Source organism: Mustelus asterias, chromosome 8 (assembly GCF_964213995.1).
Source record: "Mustelus asterias chromosome 8, sMusAst1.hap1.1, whole genome shotgun sequence".
Taxonomy (NCBI): domain Eukaryota; kingdom Metazoa; phylum Chordata; class Chondrichthyes; order Carcharhiniformes; family Triakidae; genus Mustelus; species Mustelus asterias.
In genome coordinates, this window is record NC_135808.1 from 28,189,838 (window position 1) to 28,211,375 (window position 21,538).

Here is a 21,538-nt window from a genome sequence, read left to right on the forward strand (position 1 = left end):
TTTGTTACAATAGCCTTTCGTGCGTCACCATATCAATGCCTTTTCAAATTCAAGTACACAGCATCTGCAGGTCCCCTGTTAGCCATCCTGCTTGTTACTTGCGCAATGGTTTTTAGTGAACTGTGCAAATACAATTTCCCCTGCACAAACCCATGTTTTCTCTGCCACATTGCATTCAGATTTTACTACCGCCCTGTCATAATAGATTCTAGCATATTTTCCATCATTGATGTTAGGCTCACTGGTCTAAAATTTGCGATTCTCTCTCTCTCTTTTCTTGGAGTGAGGCGACCCATTCGCTATATTCCAGTCTTATTGGGTCTTTCCAGAATCAGGGTAATGTCGGAACAGTACAAATAATGTTTCTATTACGTCTGAAACCACTTCCTTTAGGACCGTAGGATGAAGCTCAGCCGCTCCGGGGGCGCATCTGTCTTTCGTTCAAAGAATCTCCTGGGTAGCATTCCTCTTTTTATTGCAATTGTGACCAGTCCTTGCCCCCTTTCATCTCTTCAGTTGCGAGCATTGCAGGATGTTATTTATTTCACGCACAGTGAAGGTAAGCACGCAATATCTCGTCAGCGTTTCTGCCCTTCCGTTATGTCCCATTATTATTTGCGCGGACTCACCCTTTACGGGACCGAAGTTCACATTACTCCTTGTTTTTAGTTTTTAAACACATGTAGGTACGCCGAATTTCTATCGTTCTTTAATGCTGTAATTCTCCATTCCTATTCCTTCGAATCATTCTCTGCGTTTGTCTTAATTTTGTCCAATTATCTGATCCAGCGCAAATCTTTGCAGAAGCGCACGCAGCTTCGTGCAATTTAGTAATGTGTTTTAATTCCTTATTTAGGCAAGGATGGTGCAACGTTCTCCTGGAGTCTTCATTTATCATTGTGTTAAAATTTTGTGATGTTCCGTCATGCAATATTATGAAATATAACCTTAAACTTATACACTGCCTCGATGATGACCAATCCCTTATCACAATTTACCCGTTCACTTTAAACGCTCTGTATTCATATCCTTGTTATTGCCTTTTTCTTTAAGCAGAAAAAGTAAGTCGTGGACAGTCTCTTTCCCCGCTCAAGCTGGATACGAAGTTGGATCATTTTAGGATTACTGCTGGCGAGACAGTTCTTTCGCCGGAGGCCATTCACTAATCCGATTTCATTATGTATCGCCTTGTCTGTATAGACTGCTGCCGGGTTTGTTGCGTAATATGTTGCGAAAAGGAACTGTGCAAGAGAACTCCATGACCTAATCTTCCAAGCAACCTTTGCCAATCTAATCCATCCAACGTTTGTGTAGATTAAAATAACACGTGAGTATTCTCTTGAAATTCTTGCAAGTCAACATTTTTCTTTACCACATAATTCTTCATGCAGTGCAGTTATTTTCAGAGGCTGATAGGTTCCTTTCCACAAATATATTTTCCCTTGCTATTCATTGTCTTACCGATATTTATTCTATACATCGATGTATATAACTACAACTCCAACGAGAAGGCTCGATTTACTCAATCGCTCCTTTTCAGACAGCCCTGTTGTCTTTCGAAGAAAGTCAGTGAGCTTTCATCACTACGACGCAAATGTTATTTTCTCCGTATAAAGCGATAATAAATATACCTTTCTTCTTCTGTGCTCTCATCAAAGCCCGAGATAATTGTATCAAGAGTCCTTATCAATAAATTGCAACTTGCTTGAAATACTCCACTTTCCAGGATTTCTAAGCGTTGGCAGGCAGCGACGCGGTGGCCACGTGGGATGGCGTTGGACTCGTAAACTAAAAATCGCTGTTGAATTCCGGTCCGCGCCTGATGACAGCAACGATTAGTGCTTTATTGGCTAAGTTTATTCATTGCAAATCTTTTAAGTGTGGCTTTGATGTGATGTGATTTGATTTATTATTGTCACATACAGTGAAAAGTCTTGCTTCTTGCGCGGTATACACGGACATCTGACACGGATGTCAAGGCATTTGAAACTGGTTTCGTCACGAACGTGCATGTTTGAATGCAATAAAGATCACTTTCGTTGTTTATTTAAATTATAGATAAAATCGTCGAAGCCGATCGTTGCCCTGACGCGGCTTTGAACCAAGGCAGCTGCGAATACAACGCAGAATGCTAATCACCATACGATCGCGACGCCACACATCAACTTCTGTGTGCTTTTACTGCTGCTTTCCCATTTGATCAGAAATGTGAAGCTCCGATTCAGTTGGGTCACATTTTCTTGACAATCCAGTGATAACCTTCATTGTAACAAATGAATCCAGTTCTTCTTTACACAACCGTTCAATAAGCCATTGGCAGTTACATTGCATGATGGTTCAGCGACATAATCATCATGAAGAATCGGAAAATCGCTGCACTGCAGAATCGAGTCTGCACCGACTCTACGACATAATATCTTCCCCAAACCCATCGCTGGCGCCATCCCCATAATCCTACACATTTATCCCACTCATCTCGTTAGCCTATACATGTTGGGACACTGACAGCCAATTTCGCATGCCCAATCCACCTAACCTTCGCATCAAAATAATGGAATTCCTACAGCGCAGAAGGAGGTACTTCGGCCATCAGGTCCTCGCCGAGTCTCCATCAGAGTATCCTATCCGTCAACCTTAACTGCACAACTTTGGACTTGGGGGAAACCGGAGTACCCGGATGAATCCTCTGACGACACGGGGAGAATACAAACTGAACACAGTCAAATAATCTAATCCGGGTCCCTGACGGGTGGAGGAAGCAGTGCTGAGAGTGCGTCCAGATAAAAAAAACTTGGGATATGTACCGGAGATTTCTCACACCGCTGCACAACCCCGCCCCCCCCCCCAAACCCCCCGTCCCGAAAGCGAGAATCACGCCTATAGGCCACCGCGTCAGATGAGTAAAAACGCCTCTTACAATTATGATAAAAATATTGATCAACGGTCACCCGCATGACAGGCGTCGTTGGGAACTTCGAATATAAAAAATAAATTGATTGACCACGTGAAAGAAAGTATTTCATTGCTTGTTTGGAATAAAATCATAGATTGTAAAATGTCTGTCCCCAAGTTTGAATTAAGCTTCTTTCGTCTGAAAAGACCTCAAGAGAGGAAGGGTTGCGTTCAGGTGAGTGAGAGAATGACAGGAAATCTGCTCTAGTTAAAGCCTATCCTCAAATTTCAGGGGAAGCCATAAAATTGCAATTATAAAACCCGCTGTGAACCTGTGGAATACAACAACATCAGCGATAAACTCTGATTCATTTGATATCACCGTGGATCCCGAGGAATCAGACCTCACTGTCGACTGTGATCGCAATCAAAGCAAGAATGAAGAAAGATTTAACGGTAATAACGGCTGGGCCGTTCAATGCTCGTGCTGTCAGTATTTTTTCCCCGTCGCTACGTTAAACCGGCTGCTCCGCTGCATGCAGTAAAGACCGCTTGGCACTATTATCGGGAAGAAATTATGATTTTTTGCTGCTGCCCCTTTAGCCCACAGCAGGTATCACAAATATAAAATCGGGTCAAAATTCCTTTATGGGAGATTAATAGGAGCAACAGTTACAGCGCGCGAACAATAATTTATTGTTTGTCTTGTCATTTGCTCTCACGAGCATTGGACAGCCGAGGCGCCATCACGTTAAACTCTTAACTGGCACAATGAAATAGGATAGACAGTGAGTCTCAAGTAAAATTAACTTGAGGGCACTTGTGGGAATTTACTTTAAATGGGTCTCACTGTATTCTATTGATAGAAATTAGCAGTTTCCATACTTAATGTTACGCTTGGAACTTTATTATTCTATCCTCGTTATTTCGGTCTAACCACGTATCAGATTAGAATCTAACCATATTTTTCCAGCAGCCTGGCACCGCAGAATTCAACACTGATCAGCGCGGTGTGGGACACTAAATTCGCGCCGAATTATCGTGCATATTTCGGTATGTAAACAGGCTCTTCAACAATCAATAATCTTTGAGGACCAATGATGAAGGCTGCGCTTCAGCGTCGGCGTTAGCTACTTTGGGTATTGTTCGCGTTGAAGTTGTTGGTATATGGGAAGGTCCCCGTTAATGAGGGAGTCTGGTAAATGGAAGCGGCACGTTACGCCGTCAGGGAACTTGCGCCGCGAGTGCGGCGTTAGTACTAGCTCCTACGATCTCAGGTAACAGGGCGCTGGAGACAACATTCCTCTGAGCAGGACTGCCGGCTTTCTAAGGTCACAGAAGCTGATTGTGGTCAGGTGATTGTTGCCAACATCGGCACAGGAAAAGGCAGAGGGCATTCTGCCACGCGAGCTTGCTTCTTTGTTCAAGGATGTCAACACCTACACTTAATTGAATCCCACCCATATGTATTGACGGGCAAACAGCTCTTGATCTCAGGTTCAGGCTGAGAGGTGAGAAAAGGTGAGAAGGAGGCAACAGGCTACTCTGTTGTTGTGTTACTTTCCTGAAACCTTCTCCGTGCCCGGTGAGAGAGCTCAGCTGAATTGTTCTTCCTTTGGATTACAAAATTAGACAAAATCGTGCAATAATATAGGATGCGGATAACTGCGCTTTTACACTGTGCCGCTTCTCTGAAAAGCTGATAAAATTAGCCCAATCCTCCACCGTAATGTAACAACAACTTCCGAAACCGGGCTTTCCAACACCTAGGACAAGGGAAAGAAGCGAAAGGGACATTAATCAATGTTGACATCCGTTCACTTCGCGATATATTACACTGCATCTTGAACAACTTTGTGCCATGAATATGCAATATCTAGCCGTGCTGCTTTGTTTTACGCCAGGGATATGTTACGATCTGTATGTTATAATTACCATGTTTGTTTGACAAGGCCCTCTGCACACGAAACCTAACTTAGACCACGTAAAATTCATGCGCTATCACGTTCCACATACTGTTTTCTTTTAACTGCAGTGTTGTCTACCTGATCCAAGAATCTGTGGATAAAAGCAAATTACTGCGGATGCGGGAATCCGAAACCAAAAGAGAAAACGCTGGAAAATCTCAGCCGGTCTGGCAACTTCTGTAAGGAGAGAAAAGAGATGACGTTTCGAGTCCAGGTGAGCTTTTGTCAAAGCCGTGGAGAATTTGGCTAATTGCATCAGTTTTTCAGAGAGGCGGCACAGTGTAAAAGCGCAGTTATCTCCATCCTGTATTAGTGAATGATTTTGTCTAATTTTGTGATCCAAGGGAAAAACAATTCAGCTGAGCTCTCTCACCGGGCACGGTGAAGTCTGTGGATTGTTTTGCCTTGTCCAGTCCAAATATTTATGTTCTTGCTAATCTGGTCTGAACTGCAGTGCCAGACGCAAACTGCAGTGTTCCCACTTGCTGAGATGCAGTTCATTTGTTGTTCATATGTCCCACTTCTGCAAACGCTTTTGCAATGTTTTTTTCAGGTTACTTTGGAGTCGCTGACGTCTTTTATTTTTGTGGCTTGGAACAGTCAAGCAACAGGATCTCAAACCTTTGCTAAACTATGCCGCCGCATCTGCCATGAAACAATGTCTGATTTCCTCCTCAGTATACCGTCCGGACATTGTATTGTCTGTCTACTGAGAAAGAAGAGTCCAGGTGGACATGGAATAACCTTTGGAACTTGTTCGAGGGTTTAGTGAAGATTGAACCTTCAGGCCTAAGTGGCGCTTAACAAGGCAGGTTTGTTCAAGCTTTTACCATATACATGCGGGTCAGGTCTTCCAATTCGAGGTTGGAGACATTCTACCGTTTATAGCTCAAAGCATTGTATTCATACATTTTCCCGTCACAATCGATACATGCAACATTACTTCAAAATTAACCATGTGTCAATCAAATGTCAAAACTTCCCCTTTTCTCCAGATTGCAAATGAGATAATTTATGTCGTGGTTACATATCCTGTTCCGCTTAGGCTTCAAGTCTCTGTGGTTTGTTCTGTTATCTGTGGTTTTATCAGAGCGTCTATTTCTGTGATATTTGAAAGGCCTGTTTGTTGCTTATACGTTCAAACCGCGTGGTCGTCTGGAGCAAAAAAGTCACTGGCAGCCGTTCTTTTTCTCTGTCGTCTGATCATTTAAGCTGAGTTGCACTAGCTATTTCCTTACATAGCTGTATTCCGGTCCTTTCACTACCCTCTCTGCGTGTCTATTTTTTGACTGTATGTCAAGTTTCACACAATTCTGCATCCTTACATGTTTTTTCTTCTTTTTACAGTCCCTCATCGACGTTATCAGTCTTCAGACATTTAGATATTCGTGAAAAAAAAGAGGTAGGTTTGGAGAAACATAAAAAAAAGACAAGAGAAGGAACAAGAAATGAGTTTCACTTGATTGGATTTTGCGCAGATTAAAACTAAACCAAAATTTGCTGTTGAAACAAGATGAAATGCTTGGAGGAGAGCGCTGCGCGTAAATGATAATCTGCAGAATTTGACTGCAAAAACCAATCCTTTCGTTCTTTGTATAGCTCTGAGGCCAAAAGCGATGAAGGGATTTAGGGGAAGCGGGAATGGGATGTTGAATTTGACGATCAGCCATGGTCAAATTTATTGGCGGAGCAGGATCGAAGGACCAAATGGAATGCTTTCGCTTCTAATTCCTCCGCTTCTAGCAAAGCACGGACGGAGATTGAACCCGCGATTTTTGATTTACAGACGAACGCCTGCCCACTTAACCACCGCGTCACCAGCGACCACTTGTCAAGCATCCTGTAGACGAGAGTCCCGATATTACAGACTTTGTCAGCAACGCATCGAGCTATGAAGCGCCTTCAGATCTTTGCAATTTTCAATGAGATCGACACTCGTTCTTCCAAACTACAGTGAATATAATCCTAATTTAATTTGTCATTCATCATAAAACAACTTTCTCATCTCATGAACGAATTTAGTGAACTTCAGATGTTCCGCTTTCAATACAAGTATGTATTTTCTTACATCCGTTGGCCAAAGCTCCAAGCATTATTCCAGATATGCTATCAATAAAATGCTACACAATAGCATCGAGACATATTTGTTCTGGTACTCCAATACCCTTCCCATATCACTTCCTTCCAAATTGCTTGTTGCGCCTGTTTATTAACTTCCTGCGTTCCTTGTACGAGTGCACCCAAGTCTATTTGAACATCGACACGTACAAGTTTAACCCTATTGGGGAAACAAAGATTGTTGCTTTTCTCCACTTCCGGCCAAATTGAATGACTTTACTTTTCTACATTATGGTCGATCTGTCAAATTTTGCCGACTCACTTAACCTTTCACTAACTACTTGCAGTCTCTCAGTATCCACCACAAAGCTTTACTTTCTGCCTAGCTTTGAGTTATCAACAGACATTTGAGGCAATGACATTGAAAACTTTGAAAATACGTGGAGGAATTGTTTTAATCAAAAGGTGCTGAATGCAGTGTTGGATCCAGAAGGGCCGAGTACAAAGATGAAGTTTGTTTGATGAAAGCAAAGGAGTGGGGGTAAATGTGTGTTTTCCTGGTTGGCGATCAGTGACTAGTGGTGTGCCTCAGGGGTCAGTGTTGGGACCACAAATGTTTGCGATTTACACAGATGATTTGGAGTTGGGGACCAAGTGTACTGCATTAAAATTCGCAGATGACACAAAGACGAGTGGCACAGCAAAGTGTGTAGCTGACGCTCAAAGTATGCAAAGGGATTTAGATAGTCTAAGTGAGTGGGCAAGGGTCTGGCAGATGGGGTATAATGTTGGTAAATGTGAGGTCATCCACCTTGGTCGGCAGAACAGCAGCATGGACTATTATTTCAATGCTAAAAAATACAGCATGCTACTGTGCAGAGGGACCTGTGTGTCCTTGTGCATGAATCACAAAAAGTTGGTTTGCAGGTGCAGCAGGTAATTAAGACGGCAAATGTAATTTTGTTCTTCATTGCTAGACGGTGTTTAAAAACAGCGCGGTTATGTTGCAGCTCTGTAAGGTGCTGGTGAGGTCACACCTCGAGTACTGTGTACCGTTCTGGTCTACTTACTTGAGAAAGGATATACTGGCACTGGAGGGGATGCAGAGGATATTGACTAGGTTCATTCCGGAGTTGAGAAGTTTGACTTGTGAGGAGAGACTGAGTAGACAGGGCCTATACTCATTGGAATTCAGAAGAATGAGGGGAGATCTTACAGAAACATATAAGATTATGAAGGGAATAGATAAGATAGAAACAGGGAGGTTGTTTCCACTGGCAGGTGAAACTAGCATTCGGGGACCTGGCCTCAAAGTAAGGGGGGCAAATTTACGACTGAGTTGAAGAGGAACTTCCTCACATACAGAGTTGTAAATATGTGCAATTCCCTGACCAGTGAAGCAGTTGAAACTACCCCATTGAATGTTTTTAAGGCAAGGTTAGGTACATTTTTGAACAGTAAAGGAATTAAGGGTTATGGTGAGCGGGCGGGTAAGTGGGGTTAATTCCACGAAAAGATCAGCCATGATCTTGTTGAATGGCAGAACAGGCTCGAGGAGCCAGATGGCCTATTCCTGTTCCTAATTCTTGCGTTCTTGTGTCCCTCGACTTGTGTTTAGCTTCACTGGATTAGTATACCATAGAGAAAAAGGGTAGCATGGGAGAATGATGCGGAATTATAATAAAAGGATTGGGAAATTTGGGATGATGCTTGCTGTCCGAACAGCATGTGATAAGTGAGGACAGTATGATAAATTAAAAGAACAAAGAAATCGCTTTTTCACTTGAAATGTCTGTTTGGAAAAATGATTCTTGATTTTTGCACTCAGGTAACTGGAATTAATTTTTAACACTTATCAGAACTTTATGCGTATGGAGAAACATAGAAACATCGAAACATACAAACCAAATGCAGGAGCAGGCCGTTCTCCCCTTCCAGTCTGCTCCCCCATTCATTTTGTTGATGGATGATCAGCGAATTCAATATCCTGTTCTCCCTTTGATCCTTTGATCTTTTTAGTCCCTAGAGCGATAGAAACATAGTGCAAAACTTTTCATCTCATCCCCACGTTTCAAAATCTTTCCATGTGTCGTGTTATCTCTCCATGACAGTCAAGCCTACGTATGAAATTGCTCACTTTTCAACATTGAAATGAATTGAATTCTGAACAAGTTGCTTTGTTTCTGACTTCCATTTTCTGAATTTGATTCTAAGTCGAACTATGTTTCTCGGGTTTTTTCTTCTCCGCCATATGCAGCTGAGGAAGATGTGGAAATCTGAATGTGCACCTATTTATTTCTGTCTCTATCTGAACGTTTCTGTGTGACTATGTATTTCTCTATCGTACTTTGTCTGTCGGCCGGCCGCCCGTCTGTCCATCCAGCCGTCCATCCATCTATCCATTCATCGATCCATCTGCCCGTCTGTCTGTCTATCTACCTATCCATCTATCTATCTACCTATGTATCTATCTGTCTTCTGTCTGTCTTTCTATCGACGTTTATATGTGTGTGTGTGTGTGTGTCTATATCTCACAAACACACAGACACTGACTGTCTGACTATCTATCTCGGTACCTGTCTCTCGTTTCTGTCTTTTGAGCTCTTTTTGTGCCGGCGGTTTGCATTTCTCTTGGACTACACACTGTCCACAAACTTGGTTTGATGTAATTTAAATTGATTTATTATTGTCACATGCAGTGGCATACAGTGAAATGTATTTTTTCTTGTGCGCAACACAGTCAAACCATACCGTTCTTGAGTATATACGGGAGTTGCAAAGCAGAGGGTGCAGAATGTGATGTTACATTCATAGCTATGGTGTAGAGAAAGATCAACTTATTGTAAGATAGTCCATTGAAATGTATCTTTCTCCCGATGGAAGAAGGAGGAAGAGTGTATGTGCCCGGTGCGTGGGATCCTTGATTATGCTAGCTGCTTTTCCGAGACAGCGGGAAGTGCAGATGGAGTCAATGCACGGCAGACTGGTTTTCATGATGGACTGGGATATGTTCACAACATTTTGTAGTTTGTTTAGGCCTTGGTCAGAGCAGGAGCCATTTGATGCAATGATACATCCGGAAAGGTTGGTTTCTGTGGTGCATCTTTAAAAATTGCTGAGACTCCTAACAGACCTGCCGAATTCCCTTAGCTTCCTTAGAAGGTAGAGGCGGTGCCGGGCTTTCTTATATATTGTCGGCGTGGAGGAGACAGGCACAGTAAGTACTCTCACAGCGCCACGTTAAAGTCCAACCGGTTTATTTGGTAGCACCGAGCTTTCGGAGCGCCGCTCCTTCATCAGGTGAGTGCAGGATTTGTTTCATAAATAGGGCATATATAGACACGAACTCAATTACAAGATAATGGTTGGAATGCGAGTCTTAACAGGTGATCAAGTCTTTACAGGTGCAGACAATGTGATTGGAGACAGGGTTAAGCACAGGTTAAAGAGGTGTGAATTGCCATCAGCCAGGACAGTTAGTAAGATTTTGCAAGCCCAGGCAAGTCGTGGGGGTTACAGATAGTGTGACATGAACCCAAAATCCCGGCTGAGGCCATCCTCATGTGTGCGGAACTTGACTACTAGTTTCTGCTCAGCGATTCTGAGTTGTCATGTGTTGTGAAGGCCGCCTTGGAGAACTTGTACCCAAAGATCAGAGGCTGAATGCACTTGACTGCTGAGGTGTTCCCGACAGGAAGGGAACACTCCTGCCTGGTGATTGTTGAGTGGTGTCCATTCATCCGTTGTGGTGGAGTCTGCATGGTCTTGCCAGTATACCATGCCTCGGGACATCCTTGCCTGCAGCATATCAGGTAGACAACATTGGCCAAGTCGCGAGAGTATGTACCATCTATCTGGTGAATGGTGTTCTCACGTGAGATGATGGCATATGTGTCGATGATCCGGCATGTTTTGCAGAGGTTGCTGTGGCAAGGTTGTGTGGTGTTGTGGTCACTGTCCTCTTGAAGGCCGAGTATTTTGGTGCGTACAATTGTCTGTTTGAGGTTGCGTGGTTGTTTGAAGGCGTGGGGATGGTTTGGAGGGAATGGGGATGGCCTTGGTGAGATGTTCGTCTTCATCGGTGACATGTTGACCATGTTGGCCGAGTCACAAGAGTATGTACCGTGTACCTGGTGAATGGTGTTCTCATGTGAGATGATGGCATCCGTGTCAATGATCTGACACGTCTTGCAGAGGTTGCTGTGGCAGGGTTGTGTGGTACCGTGATCACTGTTCTTCTGAAGGCTGGGTAGTTTGCTGCGTACAATGATCTGTTTGAGGTTGCGTGGTTGTTTGAAGGCAAGTAGTGGGGGTATGGGGATGGCCTTGGCGAGATGTTCGTCTTCATGAAGGACATATTGAAGGCTCCACAGAAGATGTTGTAGATCCTCCGCTCCAGGGAAGTACTGAACAAGGAAGGGTATTCTGTCCATTGTGTGACGTGTTTGGCTTCAGAGGAGGGCGGCGCGGTGTTTTACTGTGATGTGTCGGAACTGTTGATCGATGATGTTGAGCGCCATATCCTTTTCTTACGACGGCGTCTTTCAACGCCTGTAGGTGTCTGTTGCGATTCTCGTCATCTGAGCAGATTATGTGTACATGGAGGGCTTGTGCGTAGGGGATGGCATCTTTAACGTGGTTAGAGTGGAAGCTTGAGAAGTGGAGCTTCGTGAGGTTATCCATGGGCTTGCGGTACAGTGAAGTGTTGAGGTGACCGTCCTTGATGGAGATGCGTGTGTCCAAGAATGGAACCGTTTCTGGAGAGTAGCCGATGGTGAGTCTGATGGTGGAATGGAATTTGTTGATGTCATCATGTAGTTGTTTCGGTGATTGTCATGAGTTCAAAGGAAGAAAATGTCATCAATATATCTAGTGCATAGCGTCGGTTGAAGTTCCTGTGCGGTGAAGAAGACTTGCTCAATACTGCATGAAGATGTTGGCATATTAAGATGCGAATTTGGTCGACATGGCTGTTTCATGTGTCTGAGTCAAGAACTGGTTTTTGAAGGTGAAGACATTGTGGTCCAGGGTGAAGGGAATGAGTTGCAGAATTGGATCTGGAGATTGGTAGTTCCTCCGTATTGATTGAGTACAGACAACTGCCAATCTCCAGACGCAATTCTTCAACTCATTCGCTTCACAAACCAAATGGTAATTATTTTGCTATTTTGCCTAACGATGACGTGATGTGAATATACCTCCGTTCACCTGGTGAAGGGGCAGCAATCGACAGCTTGTGGTCCCAAATAAACCTGTTGGACTTTCAGCAGGTGTTTTGGGACTTCTTACTGTGCCCACGCCGCTCCAACTCTGGCATCTCCACATCAGAGGTGAAATAAAATATTGATGAATTGAAAGAACGTTGTTCTGCGGTGACGAAAATGTCCAACGCATATAAAGAGTTGCATTTTGGAAAGCTTTTTTCCTTCAGAGTCATTATTACCGCCTTTAAATGTTTGCGATGGCACAAGCACAAGTTAAAATTGCGAGGAACTCCCCGACGGGGAACTTAACCCGGTCTTCGGAATAACAGGCCGGGCTACTAACCACTATACTAACGAGGAAGTGGTACATTTCGCCCCAATGCGCATTGAGCTCACGTACCCATTGTGCTCATTTGTTGCGGACGCACAAATGAACTGTGCCGAGATTAGTTATTTTATCCGATTACGGAGTGTCTTTTAACGGAGCAAACAGCGGTTTTACCCAACTGAGTGAGTCCTGTCGAATAGCAGTAAAGAGACTGAGATGGACCCATGAAAACATCAAGAAGGTGGAGATCGAAAGGTGCGTTTGCATGTTCTTTTTAATTTTGGGACAAAGATAGCATGTCAACAAATTTGGACATGCTGGACAAATTCAGCTGCTCTCTCTCAACAGATCACGTCTGTCCTGCTGATATGTTCCTGAATTTTCTTTTCTGCTTTCAGATTCCAGCATAGGCAGTAATTTGCTTTTATCTAATGGTTGGTAATTCTATTCTGTACCCCAAATCGCTGCAAGTCCCAAAGTGGTTTACAGCTGAGATTATTCTTCATTACTTTCTTTTGTATTCACCGTGGTATAGTTGCAGATTCATTAAAATCCAAAACATAATTCCCAAAGCACATATTTATGGAAAGATTTTTATCTGCAGAAGTTACCATCTCATTAATTGTTTGATATAATTTTTTTGATAAATGCGACCTCAGCTCACATCATATTCGTGCAAATCTCTGCCACCCACTGGAAAATGAAGCCAGATTCCAAACCGTTTCTAAAATCTTGAAGTCGTAGTTTAACTATTCTGTTTTTCTGACGATAATTGTAAGAAACTCAATTAAAATTATACAGTCCACGGTGCTGTCACGGATTCGAAAAACAACACACACTTCTGAGCTGTTTCTCAAACATGGAACCACGTCATTCCTGGAGCGCAAACGGCAGCCAATGTTTCCCATCGTGTAAGCGAAGACCATTCAACATTTTGTTCTGTCCTACCACTGTGCCGAAGCCAAGAACAGAGACGCTGGGACACTTTTCAACTTGGCCTGACATCCCGAATGCAGTTGGCAACTTAGCAAACGTTTGAATTATTGTGCAATGGACTGCTGGACGTGAAAGAAAGAAGTGATGAAATTACTTCTCTTGAAGAGCCCGATGTGATGTACATAAGAAATAGGAGCAGGAGTAGGCCATCTAGCCCCTCGAGCCTGCCCCGCCATTCAATAAGATCATGGCTGATCTGACGTGGATCAGTACCACTTACCCGCCTGATCCCCATAACCCTTAATTCCCTTACCGATCAGGAATCCATCCATCCGCGCTTTAAACATATTCAGCGAGGTAGCCTCCACCACCTCAGTGGGCAGAGAATTCCAGAGATTCACCACCCTCTGGGAGAAGAAGTTCCTCCTCAACTCTGTCTTAAACCGACCCCCCTTTATTTTGAGTCTGTGTCCTCTAGTTTTAACTTCCTTACTAAGTGGAAAGAATCTCTCCGCCTCCACCCTATCCAGCCCCCGCATTATCTTGTAAGTCTCCATAAGATCCCCCCTCATCCTTCTAAACTCCAATGAGTACAAACCCAATCTCCTCAGCCTCTCCTCATAATCCAAACCCCTCATCTCCGGTATCAACCTGGTGAACCTTCTCTGCACTCCCTCCAATGCCAATATAGAACATAGAACATAGAACATTACAGCGCAGAACAGGCCCTTCGGCCCACGATGTTGCACCGACCAGTTAAAAAAAAAACTGTGACCCTCCAACCTAAACCAATTTCTTTTCGTCCATGAACCTATCTACGGATCTCTTAAACGCCCCCAAACTAGGCGCATTTACTACTGATGATGGCAGGGTATTCCAATCCCTCACCACCCTCTGGGTAAAGAACCTACCCCTGACATCGGTTCTATAACTACCCCCCCTCAATTTAAAGCCATGCCCCCTCGTGCTGGATTTCTCCATCAGAGGAAAAAGGCTATCACTATCCACCCTATCTAAACCTCTAATCATCTTATATGTTTCAATAAGATCCCCTCTTAGCCGCCGCCTTTCCAGCGAAAACAATCCCAAATCCCTCAGCCTCTCCTCATAGGATCTCCCCTCCATACCAGGCAACATCCTGGTAAACCTCCTCTGCACCCTCTCCAAAGCCTCCACATCCTTCCTGTAATGTGGGGACCAGAACTGCACACAGTACTCCAAGTGCGGCCGCACCAGAGTTGTGTACAGTTGCAACATAACGCTACGACTCCTAAATTCAATCCCCCTACCAATAAACGCCAAGACACCATATGCCTTCTTAACAACCTTATCTACTTGATTCCCAACTTTCAGGGATCTATGCACACATACACCTAGATCCCTCTGCTCCTCCACACTATTCAAAGTCCTCCCGTTAGCCCTATACTCAACACATCTGTTATTCCTACCAAAGTGAATTACCTCACACTTCTCCGCATTAAACTCCATCCGCCACCTCTCGGCCCAACTTTGCAACCTGTCTAAGTCTTCCTGCAGACTACGACACCCTTCCTCACTGTCTACCACACCACCGACTTTGGTGTCATCAGCAAATTTGCTAATCCACCCAACTATACCCTCATCCAGATCATTAATAAATATTACAAACAGCAGTGGCCCCAAAACAGATCCCTGAGGTACACCACTTGTAACCGCACTCCATGATGAATATTTACTATCAACCACCACCCTCTGTTTCCTATCCGCTAGCCAATTCCTGATCCAATTTCCTAGATCACCCCCAATCCCATACATCTGCATTTTCTGCAGAAGCCTACCATGGTGAACCTTATCAAACGCCTTACTAAAATCCATATATACCACGTCCACTTATATATCCTTCCTCATATAAGGGGACCAATACTGCACACAGTATTCCAGCTGCGGCCTCACCAATGCCCTGTACAGGTGCATCAAGACATCCCTGCTTTTATATTCTATACCCCTCGCAATATAGGCCAACATCCCCTTTGCCTTCTTGATCACCTGTTGTACCTGCAGACTGGGCTTTTGCGTCTCATGCACAAGGACCCCCAGGTCCCTTTGCACGGTAGCATGTTTTAATTTGTTTCCATTGAGATAGTAATCCCATTTGTTATTATTTCCTCCAAAGTGTATAACCTCGCATTTATCAACGTTATACTCCATTTGCCATATCCTCGCCCACTCACTCAGCCTGTCCAAATCTCTCTGCAGATCTTCTCCGTCCTCCACACGATTCACTTTTCCACTTATCTTTGTGTCGTCTGCAAACTTCGTTACCCTACACTCCGTCCCCTCCTCCAGATCATCTATATAAATGGTAAATAGTTGCGGCCCGAGTACCGATCCCTGCGGCACGCCACTAGTTACCTTCCTCCAACCGGAAAAACACCCATTTATTCCGACTCTTTGCTTCCTGTCGGATAGCCAGTCCCCAATCCACTTTAACACACTACCCCCAACTCCGTGTGCCCTAATCTTCTTCAGCAGCCTTTTATGGGGCACCTTATCAAACGCCTTTTGGAAATCCAAAAACACCGCATCCACCGGTTCTCCTCCATCAACCGCCCTAGTCACATCTTCATAAAAATCCAACATGTTCGTCAAGCACGACTTTCCCCTCATGAATCCATGCTGCGTCTGATTGATCGAACCATTTCTATCCAGATGCCCTGCTATCTCCTCTTTAATAATGGATTCCAGCATTTTCCCTACTACAGACGTTAAGCTGACCGGCCAAGAGCTCCCCGCCTTTTGTCTCCTTCCTTTTTTAAACAGCGGTGTAACATTAGCCGTTTTCCAATCAACCGGCACTACCCCAGAATGCAACGAGTTTTGATAAATGTCATCAGTTTGTTTTGGGAATGAAGACACATTCCCTAACCAGGAGCCGAACTCGCGCCGCGGCGGTGAAAGCGCCGAATCCGGACCACTAGACCACCAGGGAACACCTGCACCACAGCTGGAGTCGCCAGGAAGCAGTGCTGCCTTGCTGTCGGGGAAGACTTCAGCAGTCAAGGACATTCACCCTCCCATCTTCGGGTCAGCATTCTCCAACTCGGTCTTTATGACACACGACAATGCAGAATGACCGAGCAGAAATTGAGAGGCAAGTTCTATATGCATGAGGAAGGCCTCAACCGGGATCTTGGCTTAACGTCACTCTACTCGAAACCTCCACCATGCTGTCCGAGCTTACAAGATCTTACTCACTATACTGGCATTAGACAATTCACACATCATTAACTTGTGATTATCCCTCTCGCGCACTGTCTGCACCTTTTAGAAATGGATAACCTGTAAGACTCGCATTCGATCCATTGTCCACAATCCAAATGTTAATTATTTTGCAATCGTGTCTTTGCCTGACGATGCCGTGATGTGAACCTACCTCCGTTCACCTAGTTAAGGGCCTGCAATCCGACAGCTCGTGATTCCAAATAAACCTGTTGAAGTTTAAGCTGTTTCTTTCTGATGTGAGGTTTCTTACTGTACCCCGCCACTCCAACGCCGGCATCTGCACATCAGAGGTGAGCAAAATGTTGACGAATTGGAAGAAGGTTGCGCTGCAGTGACAACAAGTTCCCAACGCATGTAAAGAGTCGCATTTTTAAAAGTTTTTTTTTTAACTTGAGAGGCAGTAATTCCGCCTTTAAAAGTTGTCACTGCACCAATCAGACTTATTAAAATACGGATAAACTCCCCGTCGGGGAATTGAACCCCGGTCTCCCGCGTGACAGGCGGGGATACTAACCACCATACTAACGAGGAAGTCATACGCAGTTGCCGTGCGCTCTGTTGCCGTGCGCTCTGTTGCCGTGCGCTCTGTTGCCGTGCGCATTGAGCTCACGTAACCATTGTACATTTGTTGCAGACGCGCAACTGAACTGTGACGAGATTAGTTATTTTATCCGATACGGACGGGCATTTAATGGAGCAAACAGCGGCTTTACCCAACTGAGTGAGTCTTGTCGATTAGCAGTAAAGAAATTGAGAGGGACGCATGAAAACATCAAGAAGCTGGAGATCGAAAGGTGCGCTTGCGTTTTCTTTTTCATTTTGGGACAAAGATGGCATGTCTCCAAATCTGGACATGCTGGACAAATTCAGATGCTTTCTCTCAACAGATCACGTCAGTCCTGCTGAGATGTTCCAGAATTTTCTTTTCTGCTTTCAGATTCCAACTTCCGCAGTAATTTGCTTTGATATAATGGTTAGTAATTCGTTTTTGTCCCCCAAACCGCTGGAAGTCCCAAAGTGCTTTGCAGCTGAGATTTTTCTTCATTATTTTGTTTTGTGTTTACCGTGATATAGTTGCAGATTCATTAAAATCCAACACATAATTCCCAAAGGCACATAATTCTGGAAAGATTTTTTTTCTGCAGCACTTACCTTTCCATTAATTGTTTGATATAAATTCTTTTGATAAATGCTGCCTCAGCTCACATCATATTCGTGCAAATCTCTGCCAGCCACTGGAAAATGAAGCCAGATTCCAAACAGTTTGTAAAATCTTGAAGTCGTACTTTAACTGTTCTGTTTTCAGACGATAATTTTAAGAAGCTCAATTAAAATTCTACAGTCCACGGTGCTGCCACGGATTCCAAAAATAACACACACTTCTGAGCTGTTTCTGGAGCGCAAATGGCAGCCAATGTTTCCCATCGTGTAAAGGCAGACCGTTCACCATTTCTCCATCTTGTTCTGTTCTATCACTGTGCCGAAGCCAAGAACAGAGACCCTGACAGGAGGGGACACTTTTCAACTTGGCCTGCCATCCCGAATGCAGCTGGTAACTTAGCAAACATTTGAATTATTGTGCAATGGACTGCTGGACGTGAAATAAAGAAGTGATGAAATTGCTTCTCTTCCAGAGACCGATGTGATGTCATCAATTGTTTTGGGAAAGAAAAGTCATTCCCTGACCGATAATCGAAGCCGTGCTGCGGTAGTGACAGCGCAGAATTCTAACCACTACACCACCAGGGAGCACATGCGACGCGTCGGGAGTCGCCAGGCAGCAGTGCCGCTTTGCAGTCGGGTAACACTTCAGCAGTCAAGGACATTCACCCTCCCATCTTCGTGTCAGCGTTCTCCAACTCGGTCTTTATGACACACGACAACGCAGAGTGGCTGAGCAGAAATTGATAGGTCGGTTCTATATGCATGAGGAAGGCCTGAACCGGGATCTTGGCTGAAAGTCACATTACTTCAAACCCCCAAAATTATTTCTTCATTACTTTCTTTTTATACACCGTGGTATAGTTGCAGATTCATTAAAATCCAAAACATAACTCCCAAATGCACATATTTATGGAAAGAGTTTTTTCTGCAGCAGTTACCATCTCATTAATTGTTTGATATAAATTATTTTGATAAATGCTGCCTCAGCTCACATCATATTCGTGCAAATCTCTGCCACCCACTGGAAAATGAAGTCAAATTCCAAACCGTTTCTAAAATCTTGAAGTGATACTTTAACTATTCTGCTTTTCTGATGATAATTTTAAAAGTTCAATTAAAACTCTACAGTCCACGGTGCTGCCACGGATTCGAAAAATTAGACACACTTCTGAGCTGCTTCTGAAACATGGAACCACGTCATTCCTGGAGCGCAAATGGCAGACAATGTTTCCCATCGTGTCAGGGCAGACCATTCATCATTCCACCATCTTGTTCTATCCTACCACTGTGCCGAAGAAAAGAACAGAGACGCTGACAGGGTGGGATACTTCCAACTTGGCCTGACATCCCGAATACAGTTGGTTACTTAGCGAACATTTGAATTATTGTGCAACAGACTGCTGGACAGTATACAAAGAAGTGATGGAATGACTTCTCTTCCAGAGCCCGATGTGATGTGATGAGTTGTTTTGGGAATGAAAACAACGTCCCCTAACCGGGACTCGAACCGGTGCCACGGCGATGAGCGTGCCGAATTTTAACCACTAAACTCCCAGACAACACATGTGACACATCGGGAGTCACCATGTAGCAGTGCTACTTTGCATTTTAGGAGCAGTTCAGCAGTCAAGGACATTCACACTTCCATCTGCGGGACAGCGTTCTCCAAGTCAGTCTTTATGACATACGACAACGCAGAATGGCCGAGCAGAAATTGATAGCCAAGTTATATGCATGAGGAAAGCCTCAACCGGGATCTTAGCTTAAAGTCGCACTACTCCAAGCCCCCACCGTGCTGCCTGTGCTGACAATATCTTACTTATTGTACTCACATTAGACAATTCACACATTCTTGACCTGCGATTATCCCTCTCTTCACTCGCACTGTCTGCACATTTAGAAACTGGATAACCTGTAAAGACTCACATTCTAATCATTGTTCACAATCCAAATGTTAATTATTTTGCAATTGTGTCTTTGCCTGACGATGCCGTGATGTGAACATACGACCGTTCACCTGGTTGTGATTCCAAATAAACCTGTTGGACATTAACCTGTTTTTTGTGAGGTTTCTTACTTTACCCCGCCACTCCAACGCCAGCATCTGCACATCAGAGGTGAGGAAAATGTTGATGAATTGAAAGAAGGTTGATCTGCACGTGATGAAAGTGTCCAACGCATGTAAAGAATCGCATTTTGGAAAGCTTTTTGACTTGAGCGTCACTATTTGCACTTTAAAATGTTAGCGACCGCAAATGTCCAATTTGACATTTCAAAATTGCGATGAATTCCCCGTTGGAGAAATTGAACGCCGCTCTCCCGCGTGACAAGCGAGGATACTAACCACTACACTAATGAGGAAGCAACATTTCCTGCTATCGTGAGTATGGAGCTCACGTACGCATTGTACATTTGTTGCAGACGCACAACTGAAATGTGTCGAGATGTGTTGTTTTATCCGATTACTAAGTGTCCTTTAATATAGCAAACAGCAGCTTTACCCAATTGACTTGAGTCTTGTAGATTAGCAGTAAAGAGATTGAGAGGGACGCATGAAAACATCAAGAACGTGGAGATCGAAAGGTTCGCTTGCATGTTCTTTTTCATTTTGGAACAAAGATGGCATGTCTACAAATCTGAACATGCTGGACAAATCCAGCTGCTCTCTCTCAACAGATCACGTCAGACCTGTTGATATGTTCCAGCACTTTTGTCTGTCCTTTCTGATTCCAGCATCAGCAATATTTTGCTTTTATCTCATGGCCAGTAATTCGCTTTTGTCCCCCAAACCGCTGGAAGTCCCAAAGTGCTAACGGCTGAGATTTTGTTTTATGACTTTCTTTTGTATTCACCGTGGTATAGTTGCTGATTCATTAAAATCAACATTCCCAATCACATATAATTATGGAAAGATTTTTTTTCTGCAGCAATTACCATCTCATTAATTGTTTGACATAGATTCTTTTGATAAATTCTGCCTCAGTTGACATCATATTCGTGCATATCTCTGCCAGCCACTGGAAAATGAAGACAGATTCCGTTTCTGAAGTCTTGAAATCGTAGTTTAGCTATTCTGTGTCTCCGACGATAATTTTAAGAAGCTCTATGAAAACTCTACAGTCCATTATGTTGTCACGGATTCGAAAAATAACACACATTTCTCAGCAGTTGCTGAAACATAGAACAGCCAATTCATCCCATCGAGTAAGGGCAGACCTTTCACCATTTCGCCAACTTGTTCTATCCTAACACTGAGCTCAGGTGGCGCTGACAGGGTGGGACACTTATCAGCTTGGCCTCAGATCCCAAATACAGTTGGTAACTTAGCAAATATTTGAATTATTGCACAACAGACTGCTGGACGGTATATAAATAAGTGATGAAATAGGTTCTCTTCCAGAACCCGATGTGATGAGATCAGTTGTTTTGGGAATGAAAATAACATTCCATGACCGGGAATCAAACCCAGGCCGCGGCGCTAAAAGCACCGAACCCTAACCACTAAACCACCAAGGAGCACAAGAGGCAAGCCGAGGATGGCCAGGTAGCAGTGATACTTCCCATTCGGGGAACGTTCAGCAGTCAGGGTCATTCAGCCTCCCATCTTTGGGTCAGCGTTCTCCAAGGCGGTCTTTGCGAGAAATTACAACACACAGTGGCCGTGCAGAAACTCACAGGCAAGTTCTACATGCACGAGGAAGGCCTCAATCAGGGTCTTGGCTTCACGT

The 21,538-nt window shown here is 44.0% G+C and overlaps 1 non-coding gene across 1 annotated transcript; it reads right to left on the bottom strand.

Annotated features, from left to right (window-relative positions):
- Positions 1–17,105: 17,105 nt before the first annotated feature.
- Positions 17,106–17,177, bottom strand: trnad-guc (transfer RNA aspartic acid (anticodon GUC)). Its single transcript has one exon. It is a non-coding gene; the product is annotated as a tRNA-Asp (tRNA).
- Between the last annotated feature and the right edge of the window lie 4,361 nt (positions 17,178–21,538).